The sequence below is a fragment of the Abramis brama genome, assembly GCF_963993115.1.
Source record: "Abramis brama genome assembly, chromosome: 9".
NCBI classification, from domain to species: domain Eukaryota; kingdom Metazoa; phylum Chordata; class Actinopteri; order Cypriniformes; family Leuciscidae; genus Abramis; species Abramis brama.
Genome location: NC_139971.1, coordinates 28,250,135 through 28,266,396, shown reverse-complemented (window position 1 = coordinate 28,266,396; position 16,262 = coordinate 28,250,135).

The window sequence follows — 16,262 nt, the reverse complement described above, 5'->3', positions numbered from 1 at the left end:
GTGTGCATTGATGGAGAGTGCTCAGCCCTGCGAGGCTTCAGGCTGGAGCAACAGAAACGGCAGAGACTGCTCTTGACGGACTAATTACACGCAGACGCTCTACAAGAAGTGCTCTGGAAAAACTGTGGCTTGAACAAACATGCCCCCTTGTTTGTGTGCACAGGCAAACAAGCATCCTTCCCTATATCAGACACTTGTGTCAACCTATTTATTTTGAGGGAAAGGCAATTAGCTTGTGATTGAAGTTGTGTAGGGGTTTGTGAATGTCGGTGTGTTGTGGAAAAGTTCTGAAGGAGGAAAATGGGTTGTGGGTAGACAAGTGTGTTTATCTCACAGGATGTTATGTTGTCAACAAGTCAGCCAGGTATTTAAATCCCCTTGACGTATGTGTGCATTTCCACATCACTAAGCAGGAAGAATTAACAGACTTATGTGAGGAAGGCAATTGTTCCTACACTGCCACCGTCTGGCAAACCTCCAACAGAACAGGTCAGGGTGTGTATTTGTGGAAATTGATTAACTGTTGATGATCTGCTGTGTTCATCAGCCGCCCAGTTGCGGCGTATAATTGCACACATGCATTTTTTAACAACCAATACACACAAGGTATAATTGTTGTGTTTTTGATTACTGTTTTGTCTTAGCACCTGAAGTACACTGAAACACAGCCAACAATCAATATCTTGTTTGCTGGAAAACATTTATAAACATCATTTAAAAAAGCAGCAAAATAGTGTCTTATGCTGCCTTCATGTGCTATCAGAATTATAGTAAATATGAGTTTCATGGTGGGAAATTGGACATGAATGCCCTCTCAAGTTGTATTTACTTCTGGGAAACTGAGATAATTTGTCTCCATTATCTCCTGCAGGCTAATTAATTAGCTGTCCATCCTGATTGGTGCAGTCGATTCCAGGCACACCTTAAAAAGCCCTGATGTCACTCCGTTTTGGCAGAACATTGTGAGGAGTGTCTTGGTTTGGCTGTGTGATTAGACAAACGTTCTAGTGTTAAGAGTTCCGTGTTCTTTGTTTGTTCTCTGAGAGTGACTTAGAAATTGTAAGTGAGAAACTGTTTGGTATTTTGACCCCATTGCCTATTTACCGACACTGTTTTGGTTTGACCTCTTAAGTTTGCTCTGGCCTGTAAATAGCTTTGTAAATGCATCGTAGAAAAATCTGGGAAAGGTATGGAGGTAGACTCCATTTTGTTTGCTCACTTTATTCTTTGTTTTTGGATAGGTAGGTAGGGAAGTATTGATTGTATTTTGCATTTCATTTGGGATTGTATGCAAAGGTGTAACACGAGGTGTAACTCGATTCGTTGAGGAAAGAAGTCTTTTATTTCTGTTTCATAAATAAAAACAAAGTCGCGTTCACTGTGCTTCAATAAACTCAGTCCATCAACAGACAATAAAATATCAGATCATTCTTCAAATCATCCAGCCCACAGGAGTCCTCAGTCAGTCTCTCTCTATCTGTTTCCTCTTTCCCAGTGGCTTTTAACCGGTCTCTCCACGCCAATCACTGCAACAAGACACAGGTAAATGTCAATTTGCACTTGACTTACTCACCACTCCAAACCCCCTCTCCGGCACGTCAGTATGCAGCAAAAAGGGAAGAGAAAAATCAGGAGAGTGTAATAGCAGTCCACCACACAGAGCACCCTTTACCTGGATGAAAGCCTGCTGACACTGCTCTGTCCATTGGACCAGATCTGGTGCTTCCTTTTTAGTGAGGTCAGTCAGTGAGCTGGTGAGGTCTGAAAAATCAGGCACAAACCTTCTGTAATATCCCGCCAGCCCCAGGAATTGCCTCGCGTCCTTTTTGGTATTAACCCAGATACCTGACCTCCACGCACCCAACCGCACACTTCTTTGGGTTGGCCGTCAGTCCGGCCATTCTCAGCGCTCGCAGGACAGCACGCAGATGCTCTATATGATGCTGCCAGTCATTACTATAGATGATAATGTCATCCAGAAAGGCAGCGGCATAATGCAGCATGCAGAGAATCCTGTCCATGAGACGCTGAAAAGTGTCCGGTGCTTTGAAAAACCCGAAAGGAAGCATAACAAAATCAATCCAATCCAAACGGCATTGTGAAGGCTGTTTTTTCTTTGGATATAGGCGATAAGGGGATCTGCCAATAACCTTTAGTTAAATCCAGTGTCGGAAAAAGTTGAGCTGTACCAAGCTGATCAAGCAATTCGACCTGAGAATTTCGACACAGCATTCACCTTGCAATAATCCAAACAGAATCACAATGAGCCATCCGCTTTAGGTACTAAAACTATCGGGCTTGCACAGTTTCTGTGGGATTCTTCTATAATTTGTGCAGAAGCGTAAAGTTCCATCTGGCTTAGGAACAAAGGCCCTGTTTACACCTGGTATTAAGATGCGTTTTGATCGATCGGATCACAAGTAGACGAGGGAGACACATAACCGTTTACACCTGGTGTTTTATTCTGTCTCTTTTATGGGCGAGTAAATGTGTGTTGTTTTTTCCAGATCTTTCGATCTAATTGACAAAATAAGGTTGAGGAATTTACATATGAACGCTACCAGAGATGACGGAAAAACATACGGAGTGCAGCAGCTTTTGTTTGTGTGTTAGAAATCAAGAATGGTGAGAGAACATTGAGCTTGGTACGTTTTTTGTCTTCAAACTAAACTTGGGTCTCCAGCCAACAAAGTTTAAATCCCATCTTGCTCCCGTCTTCCCATAATGTTGTTTAGGCATTAAGTCAGTAGGTGGAGGGCAGGCGATATTTTGAGGATGTTCGAACACCTTCGACCACATGACCATCTACACAATGAAAGCAATCCAGTCAAATGCGTTGGTCGAAGGTGGACAAGCTCAAAATGTTTTAAACCCCTTTTACACCTGTATTTAGTGATGTCTACTTGTGATCTGATCGACCAAAACACATCTCAATACCAGCTATTAAACGGGGCCTAAAAGGCATGGGGTCAAAATACCAAACAGTTTCTAACTTACAATTTCTAATTCGCTCTCAGAGAATAAACAATGTTAACAGAACTCTTAACACTGAATTATTGTCTAATCACACAGTCAAATAAACAATACACTCCTCACAAAACGCAATATTCTGCCAAAGGCTGGCAAAACCAGCAATGCAGGTTTGAGAGGTGGCGCCCCGACAAATCAACAACATATGAAGCAGCCTCTATAGAAGATACTAGCACGCATTTCAGACGTGAATCATGGCAGAGTCGACGAAGAAAGCGTGGTCTGAAGAGTCAAGGAAAAGAAAACGACGGCTCTGCGTGAGTGGTATTTACGACAGTAACGTTAAATACAAGTACTCCACAGCGACTCCAGGGGTCACTGTTTGAGAAAAAACCCCTGCATAGTGTGCCTTAAGGGAATGGGAGATGAGACTCTGGTTGGTTTATTTCACGTTACGCCCAAAACACACCCATTACTCATTAAGAGAATAGAGACAACCCTTTTAGACAATGTGCCTGGCGTGCCGACCATTTTCCCCGTCGTTAAACTAGCAAAAGTAGATTCGGACACGCCCTAAGAGCACTTGTGCCTTGCGCTTTAGACCATGCACTTAGATGGTTAAAATAGGGCCCTATATCTTAAAGGAACGTTTTACCCAAAAATGACAATTCAGTATGTTCTGAATAAGACTTCCTGAGGACTGGCATTAGGTTTTAGGATTTTTTTTATTTATTATTCATTCTTTTTATAGCATTTTTAGGAATATCCTGACCACTTTCCATCACATATTTCCATAAGTTATATTATTAGTCTTCTGAAATCATACAATAGTTTTATGTGTGAGAAACAGACTAAAACTGAAGTTCTCATTACACTTCATGATACTTTTATGGTTCTTTTTTTCATCATGTTGGAGCTCAACAGCCATCTTCTCATTTCATTATACTGAAAAGTAACTAGGATATTCTTTCTGTCCCATAGGGGAAAAAAAATCATACAGGTTTGGAATGACAGGAGGGTGGGTAAATTATGATAGATTTGTCGTTTTTGAGTGAGCTATTTTTCTTACCTCATAGATATTTTACTGGAAACCAAGATAATAAAAAAAAAAAATTAGTAATTATTTAACGTAATCTTTGCTGATTTACAAGCATTTGAACTAGAATGTCTTCACAAGTTGGTTTTTATATTTCACTATTATTAGTGAGGACATTTCACCTTCACACGTATAGCCAACCCAGAATACCCTCATTGACATCAACAAGGAGACAGTGTTGCTAAGGTTCCATGAAATGTCTCATCTGTTAGTGACAGAGTGCTTGTGACAGTTGTAGGGGATTGCGGTAGGAAAGCCTCTTATAGGTAGTGTCTGCAGTTTCCCAATGCTGCAGAGAGACTGCAAGGTTACTTCACTCACACACACACACACACACACACACAGAGAGAGAGAGAGAGAGAGAGAGAGAGAGAGAGAGAGATTGGGGTTGCTGATTGGCTGAATGTTTATGAATGAATGAATCTGCTGGAAAGCTTGGATTCAAAAAAAAATAAATAAGTCATGCTGGTTTAAATCACATAATGTTGTTGTTCATTCATCTCTTCCAATTCAATCTATTCACATTATCTTTATGTTACTTGGACATACAGTAAGCATGCCATATTAACTTTTAAATAATGGGGTATGTGTGTGGTCTGGAAACATCAACTTGTTGACTAAATATTCTGGTTAAAAAGTGTGATTCAGACCTGAGGGTTGTTCCATAAAACAAGATTAGAATACAAGCCAGGCTTATTTTGGTTAGTCAGACTTATTGTCGGTGGATTCTGTTTCATAAAGCAAACTTAAAATAGTTCAAACTCAGTTACCCTGGCAACTTATGCTGGGAAACTAGCCTGGTCCAGGGCAGGCTAAGCCTCAGTTGTTACACAGATCCTCTAACACTGACCGACAGGAACACAATGATATTACCACTGACACTCTCTCATACCATTATTGGACTTTATTAACCACTATTAGTCCAAAAATAAATACACAGTATACAGAAAATAAACTTAAATAAGGCTACAATGATAAATTAGACAATATATATATATAATTACAAAACCACAGTATAAATTTTAACTGGTAAGATGAATCTGAGCTTAGTAATTGACAGTATATTAGCCTACATTTGATTTACCCCATTACAATAGTCCCTTTACAGTTATTGCTACAGTTATTACAGTTAATGTCCAAATAACAAATATTTTAGCATATATATATATATATATATATATATATATATATATATAAATATAATGTACTTTATTGTGGCTTTCAATTCAAACACATTTAACACAATTATACAAATGGACAGTTCCTTTAAAGACATCATATTTTCCCCCAATAAATATTCATTTATTATTTTTTTTTCCTTCTACTTTTTTTTTCTTTTGTGATAATACCCACCAACACATAGCCTAAAAAACACATGATTAGAACAATAACCAAAAAGTACATAGTTAGACACTTTTACATATGATTTAAGGGGGAAAAGACAAAAAAACAATAAATAAATATTAATAAAAATGTAACATTCACATATTTATATCAAACTCTTATAATGACACATAATTCCTAATAGTTATTCAAGTAATATTATTTGAATATCAAATATTCAATATTAAATAAGTCAATAAATAAAATAACAAATAGAAATAAAAGGGAGGGAGGGTTATATAAAAATGTAGTTAATGTAGGCTAATATATATTCCATATTGAATGAGCGCTGCTGCGCGCCAAATAGGAGCGCAATAATTCTGACTAAAATATACATTTTGCTTGGAAAATTAATATGCGATATTTTATAACACTAGAAATATCTTCTAATTATAATAATTTATCTTTAGGATGTTGGATAAGTTGCAGTGAACTTCTAGCGAACAGAAGTACTTCAGTGAACAGAAGTAGCCTAATTCAGGGAAGATTTTTTTTTAAAGAAACTAAATAGGCTATATAAAGATACAAAATATAGTTTTGGGTATAGGACCTATGCTACTTAATAAAGATGATGTATACTTATTTAGAATGCTGAGAATTACAGATTTTAATGCAATATTTTTTTGGAGAAAGCAAGAATCCCCAGTTTTAAATGAGTGGTTAGATTAGTTTCTAAAGTACATTATGGAGAGGATAACATGAAATTAAGAGCAAATGTATACATTTTGAAAAGATATGTGCAACTCTAAAATCAAAGAATATTCCATAAAATAAAGGAATAGGCTATATTAGCCTACATTAACTACATTTTTATATAACCCTCCCTCCCTTTTATTTCTAGGCTAGTTATTTGTTATTTTATTTATTTGCTTATTTAATATTGAATATTTGATATTCAAATAATATTACTTGAATAACTATTAGGAATTATGTGTCATTATAAGAGTTTGATATAAATATGTTAATGTTAAATTGTTATTAATATTTATTTATTGTTTTTTGTCTTTTCCCCCTTAAATCATATGTAAAAGTGTCTAACTATGTACTTTTTGGTTATTGTTCTAATCATGTGTGTTGGTGGGTATTATCACAAAAGAAAAAAAGTAGAAGGAAAAATAAGGAATATCTATTGGGGGAAAATATGATGTCTTTAAAGGAACTGTCAATTTGTATAATTGTGTTAAATGTGTTTGAATTGAAAGACATAATAAAGTACATTTTATATATATATATATATATATATATATAAACACACATATATATATATATATATATATATATGTATATATATATATATATATATATACATATATATATTAGCTAAAATATTTGTTATTTGGACATTAGATGTGCCTTATTTAGAATTTTAAACCTACAAGTGTATTTTTATGATAGCAATAACTGTAAAGGAACTATTGTAATGGGGTAAATCAAATGTAGGCTAATATACTGTCAATTACTAAGCTCAGATTCATCTTACCAGTTAAAATTCATACTGTGCTTTTGTAATTATTTATTTTTAATTTTGTGATTTTAACTTCTGCTTTACAAAGCTTTTTTTAGATTGTGTTCTAATGTTCTTCTAATCATAAACATGTACTACAGCTGCCAAACAAAACCAGAGAGAAATGTATTCATAAATCTTTAAAACAATCTAATTAAATCTTGGGCACAAAACATTCAGCCAGTAAAAAAAGAAAACCTGTAGTATATATATATTGTATAGGCCTATCTATCTATATATCTATATATATATATACAGTATATATATATATATATATATATGTCTATATTGTCTAATTTATCATTGTAGCCTTATTTAAGTTGATTTTCTGTATACTGTGTATTTATTTTTGGACTAATAATGGTTAATAAAGTCCAATAATGGTGAGAGAGTGTCAGTGGTAATATCGGTCAGTGTTAGAGGATCTGTGTAACAACTGAGGCTTAGCCTGCCCTGGACCAGGCTAGTTTCCCAGCATAAGTTGCCAGGGTAACTGAGTTTGAACTATTTTAAGTTTGCTTTATGAAACAGAAATCACCGACAATAAGTCTGACTAACCAAAATAAGCCTGGCTTGTATTCTAATCTTGTTTTATGGAACAACCCTCTGGTGAAAGTGACTTTGAAAGAGCAATGTTTGGCAGTATTATCAGTATAACATTTTCAATGACATCTAATCCTTTATTTGTGTACGACTACGTTAATCAGGACTAGCGATTCCATATTCGTAAATAAACTCTTTTGAGTCAGTTCTTTTCAATAAATCTGTTTGAATCTATTCGTGGTTTTGAATCAAATGATTCGATCAGCTCACTCACGCATTGAATCGTTTGGAGCGATTTCAAAAAAGTAGCGCGAGAGACGCAGATAACAGCACATAAATCATTAAGAGGGCTGGATTAAGTGGATATTTACCTACAGTAAATTGAAACAAAACCTTAAAAGTTTTTTATCATCTGTCAGCGATGAAAACTATCTTTATATATTCGACACCTGCACGTGCAACTTGGGAATGAATCTGTAGGCTACTGCAGGTAAAACATTTTTCAACCTGTATAAATGTTGTTGTTGTTTTGGACCTTTTGAAATGTACCTTTTTAATGTACATTTGGACTGTAATAATAATAATACTGTGGTACTGGTTCAGTAGGCTATAGTGGCTAACTAATGTTGTGTCACGTGACTTTTAGTGGTAATTTGCTTTTGACAGCGTGCACAACTTGTACTTGTAGTAGCAGGTCTGGATGCTACAGCAGGGCCTAACTGGAATTTGCAAACCAGTATTTGGTTATGTAACCAGGCAAATGGGCATCATTTTGAATGTCGCTAGTCATTAATGCGTCGTGGAAGTCGTTGTGACTTATTTTAAATGCTCTTTAAGCACTGGGAAAGAAAGGATTGAGTACTGTCAGTGCCCATATGTTGTAATGGTAGGCTACTAAGCTCTTTTCCAGTAACCTTTTTACTGCTTGCTTATTAGTGCCAGTATATGCGAATATTGCCTATAATTATGCTATGCCTTTCTTTACTGCTTAGCTTTGTGTGAATGGCTGTGAATAAAGAGATTTACCTTGCCACTCACTGCAGTTAGGTTAGTGGAGTAGTGTGTAAGATTTAATTTATTCAATTCCAGCAGAGGGCACTGTTGTGTTGGTAGAATCTGCCTGCCTTTTAAAATATTTATTCCAAGTATTATTCTCTAAAATAATATAATTTCACTTAAAGGAAATTAGAAAAAATTGATCTTTTTTGTTTTATTGTTTCATTGAAATTACAAAAATGTAACAAAATGCAGCAAATTTGTTACTAAAATGCATTTGTAGGCTAGTTAACATTATACAAAACATAGTTGTACACAGTATCCTTGTTTTTTTCATTTCCTGGTGTGTTTGTATCTGAACTTTGCCCATCTATATAAAAAAACATGAATATTATTATTAATATTAACAATTATTAACAACAATAATAGTCAATTATTATTTGTATACTTTAGAAAACTCCATTTGTTTAATAGTAATAAAATCAATAATAGTTTATAATTATTTATAATGATGATGATGATGATGTTAGCTATCAGTTACAATTGTAACATTTCAAGGTGATCAGTCTGATTTGAGATTAAATACTGTAGTTTTTTTAAATCCTGAATTTTTAAGAGAAGGCCATGCATTATTGCTATTAAAATGAGCTTTACTGAATGCACATACTAGGTTCCACTTACACAGACAGAGTTTTGAAAAGCATGAAGTTTCTAGCCTGGTAATACCAAACTCTGCTACTTCGCTTTGCTTCGTAGACAGAGTCTGGAATGGCATAATAGAGAAGTGTTTTCTCTCTCGCGGGGGTCGCTTGTCTGAAGTTTAAAATCATTGGTTACCCGTAAGCCAATCACATAACGTTTGGTTATGGCGTGTGTTATGCGCATGCTCAGCCGCATCTAACTTCCACTGTAAACACACGTATGATGCGAAAACAAAACCATCGAGCGAAATACCGGAGTGAACATGGCTGTGAACGACTTTTGCAGATTATGTGAAGTAAATCTACGCATCCACGGTACAATCAGCGTCTACGTCACGGCTCTCAGCCCGCCCTCTGTTCGTTGATTGGCCCGGCTGTTTTCAGGCCGGAGGAAAACGGAAAGATAGGTTGCTATCTCAGACTGAGTACAGAAGCGAAATGAAATTGAGCGGAAGTACGAAGTCTGACGTAGTCACTCAAAAAAAAAAAAAAGTGCTTTGAGACTCAATTCAATTCAACTTTATTGTGTGATATTATTATTGAATTCTCACTTGAGCGCTGCATGCTTTATTAAATCAATAGGGCACAGAAAGCAAATCACTCTAGCACAGGGTTCTTTCTTCCTCTATCACTCTATCATGTTAAAGTGATTTTAGGCTGACGTTTCTCTGTTCATAGAAGCTCACAGTTTTTACAATAAATGTATTAGGGAGAAACACGAACACTCTACCTTTCAAGTATTCATTTCATGCAATCCGAATTGGACTTTCAATATTTTTTCCCAAGCATGGAGAATGTACAAGCATGAATCATTCTACATAAGCATGCCCAACTTCACAGTTTTTGTCTGAAAACCAGAAGTATTAACCTGTTCTTGTGGTGATGATGCATTAATTAATATACACAGTTCAAACATGCAAGTACTGTGTCAACCTGCTATTATGCGGCTAGGTGTGAATGGTTTATTTGTCTAGCGACAAGATCAATACAGATCTGGCTACATGATGGACCTTTAAATGCTCTTCTCTCATAGCTGACACTCAGTTAGATTGTGAGAACATATTGCATATTGCATTCTTTTAATGTATTCTATTGCTATAGTCTGAATCCTATAAATTGCAATGCATTGCCATTAATGAATCTTGTTATATTTGACTTCAGTATGACTCATTTGGCAAAGCATAACACAATTCACTTATCTAATTAAGTTATGTAGCGACTTTGCATTATATTAACAAAACAAAAAAATAATCATAAATTGGAAAACAAAAATAATAATTAAAATCAACACTTGGCGTCTGTGTATTGATTCGGTATTGTCTTAAAATCTTATTGCAGTACTAGACAGTATTGATTTTCCTCCCATTTAGTCTTCACAGATCCCATGGGAGGTACTTTATATTCTACCTTATTTAGGTTGATTTAATTTAAGTATATACTTGAATTTAAGTTATTTATTTGCTTGGTGCGGTGAAACTGTTTGCAAGTCTTATATACAGTGGGGAGAACAAGTATTTGATACACTGCCGATTTTGCAGGTTTTCCAACTTACAAAGCATGTAGAAGTCTGTAATTTTTATCATAGGTACTCTTCAACTGTGAGTGACGGAATCTAAAACAAAAATCCAGAAAATCACATTGTATGATTTTTAAGTAATTAATTTGCATTTTATTGCATGACATAAGTATTTGATACATCAGAAAAGCAGAACTTAATATTTGGTACAGAAACCTTTGTTTGCAATTACAGAGATCATACGTGTCCTGTAGTTCTTGACCAGGTTCTCCAGATCCTTCAGGTTTCGGGGCTGTCGCTGGGCAATACGGACTTTCAGCTCCCTCCAAAGATTTTCTATTGGGTTCAGGTCTGGAGACTGGCTAGGCCACTCCAGGACCTTGAGATGCTTCTTACAGAGCCACTCCTTAGTTGCCCTGGCTGTGTGTTTCGGGTCGTTGTCATGCTGGAAGACCCAGCCACGACCCATCTTAAATGCTTTTACTGAGGTAAGGAGGTTGTTGGCCAAGATCTCGCAATACATGGCCCCATCCATCCTCCCCTCAATACGGTGCAGTCGTCCTGTCCCCTTTGCAGAAAAGCATCATCAAAGAATGATGTTTCCACCTCCATGCTTCACGGTTGGGATGGTGTTCTTGGGGTTGTACTCATCCTCCTTCTTCCTCCAAACACGGCAAGTGGAGTTTAGACCAAAAAGCTCTATTTTTGTCTCATCAGACCACATGATCTTCTCCCATTCCTCCTCTGGATCATCCAGATGGTCATTGGCAAACTTCAGATGGGCCTGGACATGTGCTGGCTTGAGCAGGGGGACCTTGCGTGCGCTGCAGGATTTTAATCCATGACGGCGTAGTGTGTTACTAATGGTTTTCTTTGAGACTGTGGTCCCACCTCTCTTCAGGTCATTGACCAGGTCCTGCCGTGTAGTTCTGGGCTGATCCCTCACCTTCCTCATGATCATTGATGCCCCACGAGGTGAGATCTTGCATGGTGCCCCAGACTGAGGGAGGTTGATCGTCATCTTGAACTTCTTCCATTTTCTAATAATTGCGCCAACAGTTGTTGCCTTCTCACCAAGCTGCTTGCCTATTGTCCTGTAGCCCATCCCAGCCTTGTGCAGGTCTGCAATTTTATCCCTGATGTCCTTACACAGCTCTCTGGTCTTGGCCATTGTGGTGAGGTTGGAGTCTGTTTGATTGAGTGTGTGGACCGGTGTCTTTTATACAGGTAGCCTAACGAGTTCAAACAGGTGCAGTTAATACAGGTAATGAGTGGAGAACAGGAGGGCTTCTTAAAGAAAAACTAACAGGTCTGTGAGAGCCGGAATTCTTACTGGTTGGTAGGTGATCAAATACTTATGTCATGCAATAAAATGCAAATTAATTATTTAAAAATCATACAATGTGATTTTCTGGATTTTTGTTTTAGATTCCGTCTCTCACAGTTGAAGTGTACCTATGATAAAAATTACAGACCTCTGCATGCTTTGTAAGTGGGAAAAGCTGCAAAATCAGCAGTGTATCAAATACTTGTTCTCCCCACTGTATCATCACTGAAGATGTTTAGGCTACATACTGTATACAAATTATTTTACCAGCAGCTGACATGCATTTTGCTTTATTGCTTTTCACAGATATGATTTTTTTTTTGGCCAATCTGTGTGTTATTACAGCTATTTTTACAATGTAGTACTATGTACACAGTCTGTGTGTAATTACAGCTATTTGTACAATTTAAAACGCAGCTACATTTTTGTCGGCATAAAAGTAATAGTACAATTTGAGAGGTGTCATTCAGGTAGCCTATACATCTATGGTGAGTTTAGCTATAGTCTAAAATCAGATGCCAAAACTTGTTTATATAAGCTGAATCGTTTATGTAAATGAGACCTTTTCCACTCATGTATGTGATGCATCTTGTTTGTTTTCCAGACGGTTTAAAACGGCAGCAGGATTTGACTTCAAGCGTATCAAGATTGGCCTTTGCCCTCTTCTGGTTGGGATTTGATCTTTTCTTCATCTGACATTTAAAACCCCCACAGAGAGGAGAGATGAAGGCAAAAGGACAGAACATTCACAGAGGTCTTCAACAGGATAGCTCTTACCTGAACTACACACTGTAAGTCCCCAGTAAGGGCCTAACAAGAGTGACATGTAACACTGGAGTAATGGCTGCTGAAAATTCAGCTTTGCCAACACGGAAAAATACATTTAAAATAAAAACACAGTTATTTAGGGGCCAAGCAATGTAGGCACCTATCGCAATCGTTAGTTGTCGTCTTCTAATTCTTTCTCTCTTGAGTCTATGGCAGCCCATAAAACTAAAAGTAGTCAAATTTGGCACACCGGATAGAGGACAGTCTGAACATCTGTCTGGGCAATTTTGGAGTCTCTAATTCAATCCCTGTAGCACCACCAACCGTCCAAATTTGCACTCAAGTTTATGCTAATAACTTTTGAACCGTATGGGCTTGAAACAACTTTTTTTCTCAGATTCCTTGGCTCAAGACGATACGATTTGCATGGCGTCATTTTCGTAATATTTTTTTTTTTGCCATTTTGAATTTTCCTTAAACTACTTTTTCGAATGCCTCCTAGACCTTCTCCTAAATCGAACCAGATCATCAAACCGTTCTCAAATAACTTGCGAATGAATTCTACGAAGAGCATGCCAAAGAGTACGTGAGTCTATATCTCTGCAACACTTTAGTGTATTCAGACCAAACTTGGTGTGTGTAATGACAGCCATGACCTCAGGGTACCTGCTCAGTTTCGGCACAGTGCCACCTAGTGATCAGGAGAAATAAAAAATATATATATTTGCTTATAACTTCTGTAAATAAATGCAGCCTTGGTGAACATAAGAGACTTCTTTCAAAAACAAATCAAATTTAAAAATCTTACTGACTGACAGTAGTGTAAAGTAACCTTTTTGGTATGCTTTTTAAAAGATAGACAATACAGGATGGACTGCACAAGCTCTTCAAATATCGTGCATATTGCCCAAAGAGTAAGAGAGATGAGCATAGAAAGTTAAAAAATAAGGAGACATGCAGTAGCCTAGATAGCTTAGCATATAGTTAGCATTTGATCTATTGGACTAGACTGGAACTAGGTAGTGCATTGAATGCTTTTATTTCCAAAGAACAAGGAAAATTGTATTCCTCACATAACTGAAGCAAATAAGACCAAAGTGTATCTTGACCACAGTACTGCTGTCACATGAATTAAACCTCAGCACGCACTGTTTTGGCAGGGTTTTGATTCTGTCCTGGCAACACAGACCCTCTGCCACACCCGAACGCCCCCCATCCTGATGTCTCTAGTCAGTCAGTCCGACCGCGAGTGTGACTTCATTTATCTTTGTTAGTCCACTGCTGCTCTGAAGGGATAATTAGTCCTGTGTGGGTTGGAAGAACCAGCCAAGGAAAAAAACGTGTGTGCATAGAGAGAGAGAGAGAGAGAGAGACCCAGGTGTGTGAGCTTCTGTAAAACTACACAAAGCAAATCCTTTCAAAGGGATAGTGCTTTTAACCCTTTTGAGGTAGTGTCACATGGGACGAAATCCCATAAGGAAAAGCAGACTCTAAAAAAGTGCTGCCTTCTCACCTTGTGGATTGTGTATATGTGTGAAAAAGAGAGGGAGAGTTGCTGTATCTAATCATATGTTTGGGGAAAGTATGTTAGGTCCCCTGAGGCTCCTCTCACTATCGCTCTTTCTTTCTTTTCTTTCTTTCTCATTCATTCATTGGACCAAGAACAAAATCACAGATTAGAATGAGATTTTTATGGTTTCTGAAGAAAATGTGATGCATAGATAGATAGATAGATAGATAGATAGATAGATAGATAGATAATCAATGTTAATAAATGTACAGTATATTAAAATTATAGAATTTTTTAAAAACTGTTTTGTCCAAATATAAAACACTAAAAACAAAAATGTAATCTTGATACTATAATATAATTTTATATTAAATTATTAGTGTTTATAAATATAGGTTTTTATTTTAGGTTTATTATAGGCTTTGAGCATGTTGCTATGCAGTTACTAGGTTATTCTGCACTGTAAGAAATGATATGATCAATAAGTCATGACAACATATGTTTTTACATTACTTTAACTCATCAAAATAAGTTAAGCAATTTTCAAAAAATTATTTAAATTGAAATTACATATAGCCAAGTTGATTGTACTTTTTAAATTATTTTTTTATTACATTGCGGGTGGTTGGTAATTGAATAAGAAAATGTGAGTTATGCTTGTCTCAGTTTCGTGTGTAAAAGTTATCGCCATGGTGCTGTGGGTTGTTACCTGGGTGTTTCTATGCGTTTGCTCTGTCCAATATTGCACAATACAATATTGTACAATATTTTCATGATTTGTTATCACAACTTTTTTTTCTTTTGACAAATCAGCTTATATTCACTAATGTTGTTCAGATAATATAATATTTTGAGTTTCTGTTGAACTAATCTCTTTATTTGTATTAACTACATTTTTTAATTTGAACTCAAAATTTTAAGGCAACCAGGTTCCTCTTTTAAGTTAAACCAACAATTTCTTTTTTACAGTGTAGGTTTTTGGATGGATTTTTAATCTTGTTGGTTTGCAGTTGCTGCGGTTGGCTGCTGGGTGGTTGCTTACTGGTGCTTTCCAGTGGAACTACCATGATGCTAGGGTGTTTTAGGTGGTTGCCAGGGTGTTACTATGCAGTTGCTAAGATAATCTGATGAGTTTTTTGCATACTGCTATGTAGTTGCTAGGTTGTTCTGGGTGGTTACTAAGGGGTTGCTTAAAGGCTCAAAAGTCTTTGATATTCTAGTCCAGATATGCCTCAGGTCCCTCTTTCAATGTAAATCTGTTTTTCTTTTTCTCCGAAATTGATCGCATAGAAAACTACCCTACCACGTTTCAAAGCACAAATGAAATGTGTTGAGTAAAACACTGGTTAATGGTTTGTTCAAATCCTTTACGTTAAGTATAAACAATAGTAATACAGTAGCAAGCACTTATTCTTTTTCTGCATTATTCATTTTTTTCCTTTTAATTTAGGCAAAGTGATGCTATAACTGTCTACTGGCACTTACAAATCAATCCTTTTAGAGAAAGGGAAGGTGTGTGTGTTTGCTTGTATCCTAAGTGGCCTCATGGTACTTGATATGATTTCTGTGTTCATTGATGGGTGGGCACTCTCTCTCTCTCTCTCTCTCTCTCTCTCTCTCTCTCTCTCTCTCTCTCTCTCTCTCTCTCATTGCCGTGTTTGGTTGTATCAGTCGGATTTGTGAACGTGAGAGCGCATGTGTGTCTGCAGTGCTGCTTGGTCATTTGAAACGGCAGTCTCTGCCTCCTCTCGGACCGTATGTGTGTGCGAGTGCGCGCATGTGTGTGTCGGTCCTCAGGGAGGAGGGAGTCTAACAGGCTGTTGGAGATCAAAGAAGAGACGTTTCATTTGGATGAAGGACGGAGCTTGAACAGTGCTTTGGGATTTCTGAACGGAGGGGAAGACGTTGAGGAGAGAAGTAGGGAGCGTATGGCCACGGGAACGGGAAA